The following is a 12433-nucleotide window of genomic DNA, read 5'->3' as shown; positions in this document are numbered from 1 at the left end:
ATGTTTTGTAAGTGAGGAAAACTTAACAAATTGCCATCAAATTAACAAAGAACTGAGTAATTACAATTATTCTAATTATCATTTTGATTTCTAAAGTAATTTAAGCGTTATTTTAATTATCATTTTGATTTCTTAAGTAATTTAAGCGTTATTTTAATTATCATTTTGATTTATTAAGTAACTTAAGCGTTATTTTAATTATCAATTTGATTTCTTGAGTAATTTCGTGTTATTTTAATTATCAATTTGATTACTTAAGTAATTTCGTGTTATTCTAATTACTAATTTGATTTCTTAAGTAACTTTGGTGACATTTTAATCAATTTGATCTCTTAAATAGTTTGAGTGTTATCTTAATCATTAATTTGATTTCTTAAGCAACATTAAGTTAGGTTTATTTACCATATGTAGTTAATGACTTTGACTCATAATTATGAAGGTAATTAGCTATACCATCTCCACTACAACGACTACTTTTGACAAAATAGTATCATTTAAGATAATTACATTTCATTATCAAAGTCTAAATAAAAAAAGTAACTTTTGCATTGAAATGTAATCCACCACTTCTAGGTCTTCAGTACATGTCATTAAGAATATAATTCATGATTAAAACGTTATTAATTAATGTAATTAGTAACAAGGGCATTAGTTGAAATGAAACCCAAGATAGCTAATGATCACTAAATGTAATTACCTTAACTAATGACATCAATAGCTAATGATCACAACATGTAATTACCTTAACTAATGATATCAAAATAGCTAATGATCACTAAATGTAATTACCTTAACTAATGACATCAATAGCTAATGATCACAACATGTAATTACCTTAACTAATTATACTGAAAAGTCTATCGTGGTAGATAATCTACAGCAACTACTCTTATGAAGTAGAGTCTACAACAGGTGTAGCTTCTACAACAGCTGCACACACATGTTACAGTCCCTACACTAGCTGCACACACATGTTACAGTCCCTACACCAGCTGCACACACATGTTACAGTCCCTACACCAGCTGCACACACATGTTACAGTCCCTACACCAGCTGCACACACATGTTACAGTCCCTACAACAGCTGCACACACATGTTACAGTCCCTACACCAGCTGCACACACATGTTACAGTCCCTACACCAGCTGCACACACATGTTACAGTCCCTACACCAGCTGCACACACATGTTACAGTCCCTACACCAGCTGCACACACATGTTACAGTCCCTACACCAGCTGCACACACATGTTACAGTCCCTACACCAGCTGCACACACATGTTACAGTCCCTACACCAGCTGCACACACATGTTACAGTCCCTACACCAGCTGCACACACATGTTACAGTCCCTACACCAGCTGCACACACATGTTACAGTCCCTACACCAGCTGCACACACATGTTACAGTCCCTACACCAGCTGCACACACATGTTACAGTCCCTACACCAGCTGCACACACATGTTACAGTCCCTACACCAGCTGCACACACATGTTACAGTCCCTACACCAGCTGCACACACATGTTACAGTCCCTACACCAGCTGCACACACATGTTACAGTCCCTACACCAGCTGCACACACATGTTACAGTCCCTACACCAGCTGCACATATTGTGTTATACTGTCTCACTTCCTACCCCAGGGGGCACCTGTGTCGCATTTTCTACCCCAGGGGACACCTGTGTCGCATTTTCTACCCCAGGGGACACCTGTGTCGCATTTTCTACCCCAGGGGACACCTGTGTCGCATTTTCTACCCCAGGGGACACCTGTGTCGCATTTTCTACCCCAGGGGGCACCTGTGTCGCATTTTCTACCCCAGGGGGCACCTGTGTCGCATTTTCTACCCCAGGGGGCACCTGTGTCGCATTTTCTACCCCAGGGGACACCTGTGTGCAGAAGATGGACCTGTGGTGTGGTGTACACAACACATGCGTCCCCCCCCCAGAGGCACACATCACCCCTCCCCCTCCCCTCCCCTCCCAACCCCTTCCTTCCCCTCCTCTCCCCTCCCCCTCCCAACCCCCTCCCCTCCCCTCCCACCCCCTACCCTCCCCTCCCCTCCCAACCCCCTACCCTCCACCCCACCCCCTCCCCTCCCTCCCTCCCCCTACCTTTACCCATGTCCAAGAATCCCTCCCTTACCCCCTCCCTCCCTCTCTCCTCCCCCTCCCTACCCCCTCTCTGCAACAACCCCCCCCCTCCATCTCCTCCTCCCTCTCCCTCCCTCCCTCCCTCTCTCTCCCCCCTACAAAAACCCCACCCACGCCCCCACCCACGCCCTGCCCCGGCGCCCCCACGCCCCCCCTCCAGTAATGACCAAACCAAACGTACCAGAAAGCTGACGGCTCAAGACTTAAGCTAAGCTGGCGTGTTTGTGTTTGTTGCTCTGTTGGGTGGAGAAGGAAGGGAGGGGGGGAGGGGGGGGGGAACTTCTTGTGGGGTGGGTGGGATGGGTGGGTGGGTGGGGTGGGTGGGATGGGTGGGATGGGTGGGTGGATCATGTCCCTGTTAACGGAGCTGATCGTGAGATCATGTCTGTTTGTCGTTGGTAGACAGGAGGGAGGGAACGTGGAACGGGACAGGAGAGGGACGGGAGACGGGGTGGGACAGAAGGTATGAGGAACGGGACAGGAGAGGGGGGAGACGGGGTGGGACAGAAGGAACGAGGAACGGGACAGGAGAGGACCGGGGATAGACGTAAGGCCAGACAAGGTTGGTGTTATCATATACATCTAACCATACACATGGACGGTCATGGAACATATACAAATATATCTATGACGCATCTAAATCTAAGACATATCTAAATCTAAGACATATCTAAATGTAAGCTGTATCTAAATCTCCGCTGTATCTAAGCCACACACACACACACACACACACACAGGTCAATGGTGTTGTTTTCGTGGTCCTGATTGTTATGTGTTGGTCGTTAACCACAACCATGTGGCTCTTAATGACTCCACCACACCACACTTACATACACCACCACACCACACTTACATACACCACCACACCACACTTACATACACCACCACACCACACTTACATACACCACCACACCACACTTACATACACCACCACACCACACTTACATACACCACCACACCCACACTTACATACACCACCACACCACACTTACATACACCACCACACCACACTTACATACACCACCACACCACACTTACATACACCACCACACCACACTTACATACACCACCACACCACACTTACATACACCACCACACCACACTTACATACACCACCACACCACACTTACATACACCACCACACCACACTTACATACACCACCACACCACACTTACATACACCACCACACCACACTTACATACACCACCACACCACACTTACATACACCACCACACCACACTTACATACACCACCACACCACACTTACATACACCACCACACCACACTTACATACACCACCACACCACACTTACATACACCACCACACCACACTTACATACACCACCACACCACACTTACATACACCACCACACCACACTTACATACACCACCACACCACACTTACATACACCACCACACCCACACTTACATACACCACCACACCACACTTACATACACCACCACACCACACTTACATACACCACCACACCACACTTACATACACCACCACACCACACTTACATACACCACCACACCACACTTACATACACCACCACACCACACTTACATACACCACCACACCACACTTACATACACCACCACACCACACTTACATACACCACCACACCACACTTACATACACCACCACACCACACTTACATACACCACCACACCACACTTACATACACCACCACACCACACTTACATACACCACCACACCACACTTACATACACCACCACCCACACTTACATACACCACCACACCACACTTACATACACCACCACACCACACTTACATACACCACCACACCACACTTACATACACCACCACACCACACTTACATACACCACCACACCACACTTACATACACCACCACACCACACTTACATACACCACCACACCACACTTACATACACCACCACACCACACTTACATACACCACCACACCACACTTACATACACCACCACACCACACTTACATACACCACCACACCACACTTACATACACCACCACACCACACTTACATACACCACCACACCACACTTACATACACCACCACACCACACTTACATACACCACCACACCACACTTACATACACCACCACACCACACTTACATACACCACCACACCACACTTACATACACCACCACACCACACTTACATACACCACCACACCACACTTACATACACCACCACACCACACTTACATACACCACCACACCACACTTACATACACCACCACACCACACTTACATACACCACCACACCACACTTACATACACCACCACACCACACTTACATACACCACCACACCCACACTTACATACACCACCACACCACACTTACATACACCACCACACCACACTTACATACACCACCACACCACACTTACATACACCACCACACCACACTTACATACACCACCACACCACACTTACATACACCACCACACCACACTTACATACACCACCACACCACACTTACATACACCACCACACCCACACTTACATACACCACCACACCACACTTACATACACCACCACACCACACTTACATACACCACCACACCCACACTTACATACACCACCACACCACACTTACATACACCACCACACCACACTTACATACACCACCACACCACACTTACATACACCACCACACCACACTTACATACACCACCACACCACACTTACATACACCACCACACCACACTTACATACACCACCACACCACACTTACATACACCACCACACCTACCCACCTTCTCGGTGTGACCTGTGTGTCACCTCCTGTGTGTGACCTCGTGTGTGGCCTTGTGTGTGACCTCGTGTGTGACCTTGTGTGACCTCGTGTCTTCACATCCGAGGTCAGAGGTCACCAGATGGACATTATCTACCCTAATGACCAGAGGAACAAGTGTGTGTGTCCTCCTACCATCACAGAAACCATTGTCTACCCTGCTAATCTACTGGTACCTCCTTCTTCCCCGTCGCCACCACCGCCCACACATAGCCACACTGTACATACAGACATACAGACATCCTCCCGCAGCCAGACCGCACATACAGACTTCCTGCCGCAGCTGCCGCTTGCGTCCCTCAGCCAGTTTGGACCCTGGCTCCAGCATGAAGTGATACACTGGCTGCGGCACACCGAGGCAGACCTGAAACCTGGACACGTCCGCTGTCTCTCGTCCAAATGCTCTTCCATACATACATGGAACCCCTGATGTTACTTGACCCGGTTCTCTCTAGTTTATTTACTATCCCCCGGACGCCCCCTGCTCTGGTGGGTAACTCATTACCCACGGCAGGACTCTCGTAGGACACCGGCCACCGGCCTTCAAGGATGCAGCACAAGGCACAGTAACAACCAACCCACCGCCCCGGGCAACGCCACCTCTCTCCCTCCTGCAGAAGCTCCATGAGATCCGGCAGCCATGGAACGCCTGTTGCCATCCAGGCAATGTAGAACAGAGCCAGGCGATGATTCACATCTTCCGTCAGTGAAGTTGACGGGGTGGTGGACGGGTCAACATGGTTGACGGGGTGGTGAACGGGTCACGGGGTGGGGGACGGGTCAACATGGTTGATGGGGTGATGGATGGGTCATTAAGGTTGATGGTGTCGGGGTATTGGAACGAATAGAGGCTCTTATAGACCATGCGCCATTCCAGTCAACAAAGACGTAAGCCAGTAAGGCTAGAGTTACTAACCAGTTACCCATCAGTTACCGACCAGTTACCCATCAGTTACCGACCAGTTACCCATCAGTTACCGACCAGTTACTGACCAGTTACTCATCAGTTACCCGCAAGTTACCCACCAGTTACCCATCAGTTACCGACCAGTTACCGACCAGTAACCCACCAGTTACCCATCAGTTACCGACCAGTTACTCATCAGTTATTGAACAATTACCCATCAGTTACTGACCAGTTACCCACCAGTTACTGAACAGTTACTAATCAGTTACCCATTAGTTATGGACCAGTTACCCACTAGTGACTGACCAGTTACCCACCAGTTATTACTTAACATTCACCCACTAGTCATTAAGTAACATTAACCCCACGAGTTATTAAGTAATACTTAACCATAAGTTCGTTATCATTTAAGACAATGGTCTCCACCCATTTATCCCAGATGGCGTCGTCATATCTTATCTTATCTCACAAACACATGTTCAGTGTTTCCATCAGTATATCCGCTTCAGCAACCCATCCTGAAGCTTTCAGAAGTTAAGTGCTCGTGTAAAGTGTAAGTAACAAAGTCTGAGAAAAGTGAATGTTGGAACAAGATGCGTTTAAGTAAGTACAAACTTTGATATAGATAAACTGTCGTAAGTAAATCCATTATCTTGAAAAAAAAGAAAGTGTCTTGATTTCAGAGAGAGAGAGAGAGAGAGAGAGAGAGAGAGAGAGAGAGAGAGAGAGAGAGAGGAGAGAGAGAGAGAGAGAGAGAGAGAGCAGCAGATAATTTTTCTTACTTCCTTTTTTTCACACTTTTTACTTTGTATGTCTTCTTGATAACAAACTTATCAGAATTATCTATCTTAAGTTTCGTTATCAGTAATGATAAGTAACACAACACTTACTTACCATCACTTACAAGACACAAGTCATACCACATTAAGTGGCCATAAGTTATATTACAGGTAAGTTGTGCTGTATCACAGCTGAAATTGTATCATGTCACACGCAAAATTGTATTATATTACAGGTAAAATTGTGTTATAATACAGGTAAAATTGTATTATATTACAGGTAAAATTGTGTTATAATACAGGTAAAATTGTATTATATTACAGGTAAAATTGTGTTATAATACAGGTAAAATTGTATTATATTACAGGTAAAATTGTGTTATAATACAGGTAAAATTGTATCATATTACAGGTAAAATTGTATCATATCAAAGGTAAAATAGTATTATATTACAGGTAAAATTATATTATATTACACGTAAAATTGCATCATATTATAAGTAAAATTGTTATATTGCAGGTAAAATTGTATCATGTCACAGGTAAAACTGTGTAATATTACAGATTAAATTGTCTCATATTACAGGTAAAACTGTATTATATCACAGGTAAAATTGTTTTATATTACAGATTAAACTATGTTATATTACAGGCAAAATTGCGTTATATTACTGGTAACATCTTTATATCACATATAAAATTGAATTATGTTATAGGTAAAATTATGTTATATTACAGATTAAATTGTAAAATTACAGGTAAATATTGTATTATATCCTGGGTGAATATCATGTTATATTATGGATGAATATTGTATCATATTACAAGTAAATATTGTATCATGTTAAAGGTAGATATTGTATTACATTACAGATAGATATTGTATTATGTTACGGGTAGATATTGTATTACACTACGGAAAAATATTGTATATATTACAGATAAATATTGCATTATATTACAGGTAAATATTGCATTATATTACAGATAAATATGTTATCATATCATAAATAAACACTGATCATATCATAGATGAATATTGTATCATATCACGGGTCTTGTAATTGTAGATCACAAAGATTATATTGATTGACATGTAAAAATATATCAAATTACATTAAAATAATGCTGAGGTTTATTGGTTACACTAATTCTATTATAATTCAGATGACGCTCGGGTTTTTAATGTTAGAACAAATTATTAATCAGTCATGATATAATTCATTCTAAAGAGCAGAGGAATCCCAAGCAATGTTTTCATTTGTAATTATGTTAGATTAAATAATGTAACTAATGTAATCATGTTAGATTAAATAATGTAACTAATGTAATCATGTTAGATTGAATAATGTAATTAATGTAATTATGTTAGATTAAATAATGTAACTAATGTAATCATGTTAGATTAAATAATGTAACTAATGTAATCATGTTAGATTGAATAATGTAATTAATGTAATTATGTTAGATTAAATAATGTAACTAATGTAATCATGTTAGATTAAATAATGTAACTAATGTAATCATGTTAGATTGAATAATGTAATTAATGTAATTATGTTAGAGTAAATAATGTAACTAATGTAATCATGTTAGATTGAATAATGTAACTAACGTAATTATGTTAGATTGAATAATATAACTAATGTAATTATGTTAGATTGAATAATGTAATTATGTTAGATTGAATAATGTAACTAATGTAATTATGTTAGATTGAATAATGTAATTATGTTAGATTGAATAATGTTATTATGTTAGATTGAATAATGTAACTATTGTAATTAGGTTAGATTGAATCATTTAACTAATGTAATTATTAACTTGAATAATGTACCTAATGTTATGATGTTAGATTAAATAATGTAACTAATGTAACGATGTTATATTAAATAATGTAACTAATGTAATTAGCATTAAACTAAATAATGTAACTAATATAATTATCATTAAACTGAATAATGTAACTAATGTAATTATGTTAGATTAAATAATGTAACTAATGTAATTATGTTAACTTGAATAATGTACCTAATGTAATGATGTTAGATTAATAAATGTAACTAATGTAATTATGTTTAACTGAATAATGTAACTAATGTAATTATGTTAGATTAAATAATGTAACTAATGTAATTATGTTAGATTGAATAATGTAACTAATGTAATTATAATTAAACTGAATAATGTAACTAATGTAATTATGTTAACTTGAATAATGTACCTAATGTAATGATGTTAGATTGATAAATGTAACTAATGTAATTATGTTTAACTGAATAATGTAACTAATGTAATTATGTTAGATTAAATAATGTAACTAATGTAATTATCATTAAACTGAATAATGTAACTAATGTAATTATGTTAGATTAAATAATGTAACTAATGTAATTATAATTAAACTGAATAATGTAACTAATGTAATTTTTTTTTTTTTTTTTTTTCATACTATTCGCCATTTCCCGCATCAGCGAGGTAGCGTTAAGAACAGAGGACTGGGCCTTTGAGGGAATATCCTCATATGGCCCCCCTCTCTGTTCCTTCTTTTGGAAAATTTAAAAAAAAATGAGAGGGGAGGATTTCCAGCCCCCCGCTCCCTATATATACACATACATATATATATATATATATATATAGATAGATAGATAGATAGATAGATAGATAGACAGATGGATACTTCCTGCCCCAGGAGACCACGTCGACTGGTCGAAACAATATATTGTTGTGGATTTGAAAGGTATAAGACAATAGGTGCTTCAAGCAGGTAAAGTAATTCTAAACATATATATATATATATACATAAATATACATACATATATATATATATCAGGTGGTACTTACTAATGTAATTATGTTAGACTAAATCATGTAACTCGTACATAGATAAATGTTAACAATGGAGTTCCAGGTGGAATTACATAACAGTACGTAGGTAATTATTATCAAGAATTATTATTATGAAATAATTTACATCTTGTAGTTTGTTACGAACCAGTCACTCTGGTCTCTGCCTTCTATCCACCCACGAATCAATCTATAATCTATCCCAATCTATCCATCTGTCCCAGTCTATAATGTCCCAATCTATCCATCTGTCCCAGTCTATAATGTCCCAATCTATCCATCTGTCCCAAATCTATAATCTATCCATCTGTCCCAAGTCTATTGATCTATCCCAATCTATCCATCTGTCCCAAGTCTATTAATCTATCGCAATCTATCCATCTGTCCCAAGTCTATAATCTATCCATCTGTCCCAAGTCTATTAATCTATCGCAATCTATCCATCTGTCCGCAGTCTATAGTCTATCCCAATCTATCTATTATCCCCCCCCCCCTGGTCATGACTGGGGTGCCACAATAACGTGCTGGTCTTAATGGTGTATAAGGTAATGGGTCGGAGGGAGATCCTGGCCACAAGTGTGGAATCTAATGCCATAACTTAGGATCAGAACCTCTATATACGATGCTCCTTTACGGGGCCAACACCCTGCTAACCCACACGCCAGCCGTAAGAGCGGGATTACCGCTCGGGATCAGTGGGGTTATCGCCCATCCCACGGCAATGGGGAGAAGGTTTCTAAATACAGTGTGTGTGTGTGTGTGTGTGTGTGGGGAGACTTCATGGGGATACGAACCCTGGCAGGCATTTAAGGGGGGAAATCCCACTGAGTTTGTACCTATTATGGGCCATAATGACACAGAGGTTATTATGCCCCCCCCCCGCCCATAAGGTGGGGGGGGGGAGCACAAAGGGGTGTCAAGCAGAAATTAAATACAATATTCATGACGTGTACACCAGCGGTCACGTGGTGACGTGTACACCAGCGATCACGTGGTGACGTGTACACCAGCGGTCACGTGGCGACGTGTACACCAGCAGTCACGTGGCGACGTGTACACCAGCAGTCACGTGGTGACGTGTACACCAGCGGTCACGTGGTGACGTGTACACCAGCGGTCACGTGGCGACGTGTACACCAGCAGTCACGTGGCGACGTGTACACCAGCAGTCACGTGGTGACGTGTACACCAGCGGTCACGTGGTGACGTGTACACCAGCGGTCACGTGGTGACGTGTACACCAGCGATCACGTGATGACGTGTACACCAGCAGTCACGTGGTGACGTGTACGCCAGCGGTCACATAGTGACGTGTACACCAGCGGTCACGTGGTGACGTGTACACCAGCGGTCACGTGGTGACGTGTACACCAGCGGTGACGTGATGACGTGCACACCAGCGGTCAAGTGGTGACGCGTACACCAGCGGTGACGTGATGACGTGTACACCAGCGGTCAAGTGGTGACGTGTACACCAGCGGTCACGTGGTGACGTGTACACCAGCGGTGACGTGATGACGTGTACACCAGCGGTCAAGTGGTGACGTGCACACCAGCGATGACGTGATGACGTGTACACCAGCGGTCAAGTGGTGACGTGTACACCAGCGGTCAAGTGGTGACGTGTACACCAGCGATCACGTGGTGACGTGTACACTAGCGGTCACGTATCGTCATGCTGAAGGGTTCGTACCGTCGTGCTCAAGGGGTCGTACCGTCGTGCTCAAGGGGTCGTACCGTCGTGCTCAAGGGGTCGTACCGTCGTGCTCAAGGGGTCGTACCGTCGTGCTCAAGGAGTCGTAGTATTGCGTTCAACGGTCGTACCATCAGAGGGTCGTGCTACCTAACTACCATAAGTTAAAACGAGTGAACGAGTTCTGCTGTGTTTGTTCATTGTAATCATCGTCCATGTTCATCATAACATTTTTGTACAAATGAACAAGAACAAAATCGAATCAAAGTTCTATCGGCGGTGACGCGAGAGCTATAAACGCACAGGATTTAAAGAGAAGAGAAACTCGCGTCCGGTTCTTGTGGAGCCGGGGTGATGCAACCACAGGACGCAGGTGCCAGATACCGCCATCCCCGCCACCTGCACCAGCAGTATATCTCGCCAAGTGTCGTCCAAAGCGGGCTCGTCTCTTACTCTCCGCTCATATGAAATCGTTCGTAATGGCGTCCGGAATATATATATATATATATTCTCCCGGAGGCGACAGAGTGCACACCAGCTAATCTTAAAAGGATATAATTGAGTTACACACGTGTTACAAAGAACAGAGGAGGAGGAGGAGGAGGAGGAGGGGCGATGAAATATATAAGGGATTAAAGAGCGAGCTCGGATTTGACAGCTGAGGATCGTTGGCATTAAGCTTGATGGTATTTAATTCCAAGCGGTTCATAAAGGGGATCGGATCCTCTCTTTATCGTCCCTGTCATGACTAGAGCAGTGGCTTTGAATACTAATGTGACGTCACCGGTACAACTGTTTATAATTGCCGTAAGAACCGGTAGAAAATGTATATTTTGTAGGAAGCTGTAGAAAATATATATTTTGTAGGAACCTGCGGAATATATATATATATATATATATATATATATATATATATATATATATATATATATATATATATATATATATATATAATTTATTTATTTTCTTATTTTGCTTTGTCGCTGTCTCCCACGTTGGTGAGGTAGCGCAAGGAAACAGACGAAAGAATGGCCCAACCCACCCACATACACATGTATATACATACACCCAAATATACACACCTATACATCTCAACGTATACATACATATACACACAGACATATACATATATACACATGTACATAATTCACACTGTTTGCCTTTATTCATTTCCGTCGCCACCTCGCAACACATGGAATAAGAACCCCCTCCCCCCCGCATGTGTGCGAGGTAGCGCTAGG

This window comes from Panulirus ornatus, chromosome 53, assembly GCF_036320965.1.
Source record: "Panulirus ornatus isolate Po-2019 chromosome 53, ASM3632096v1, whole genome shotgun sequence".
NCBI lineage: Eukaryota > Metazoa > Arthropoda > Malacostraca > Decapoda > Palinuridae > Panulirus > Panulirus ornatus.
This window is presented reverse-complemented; position numbering follows the sequence as displayed.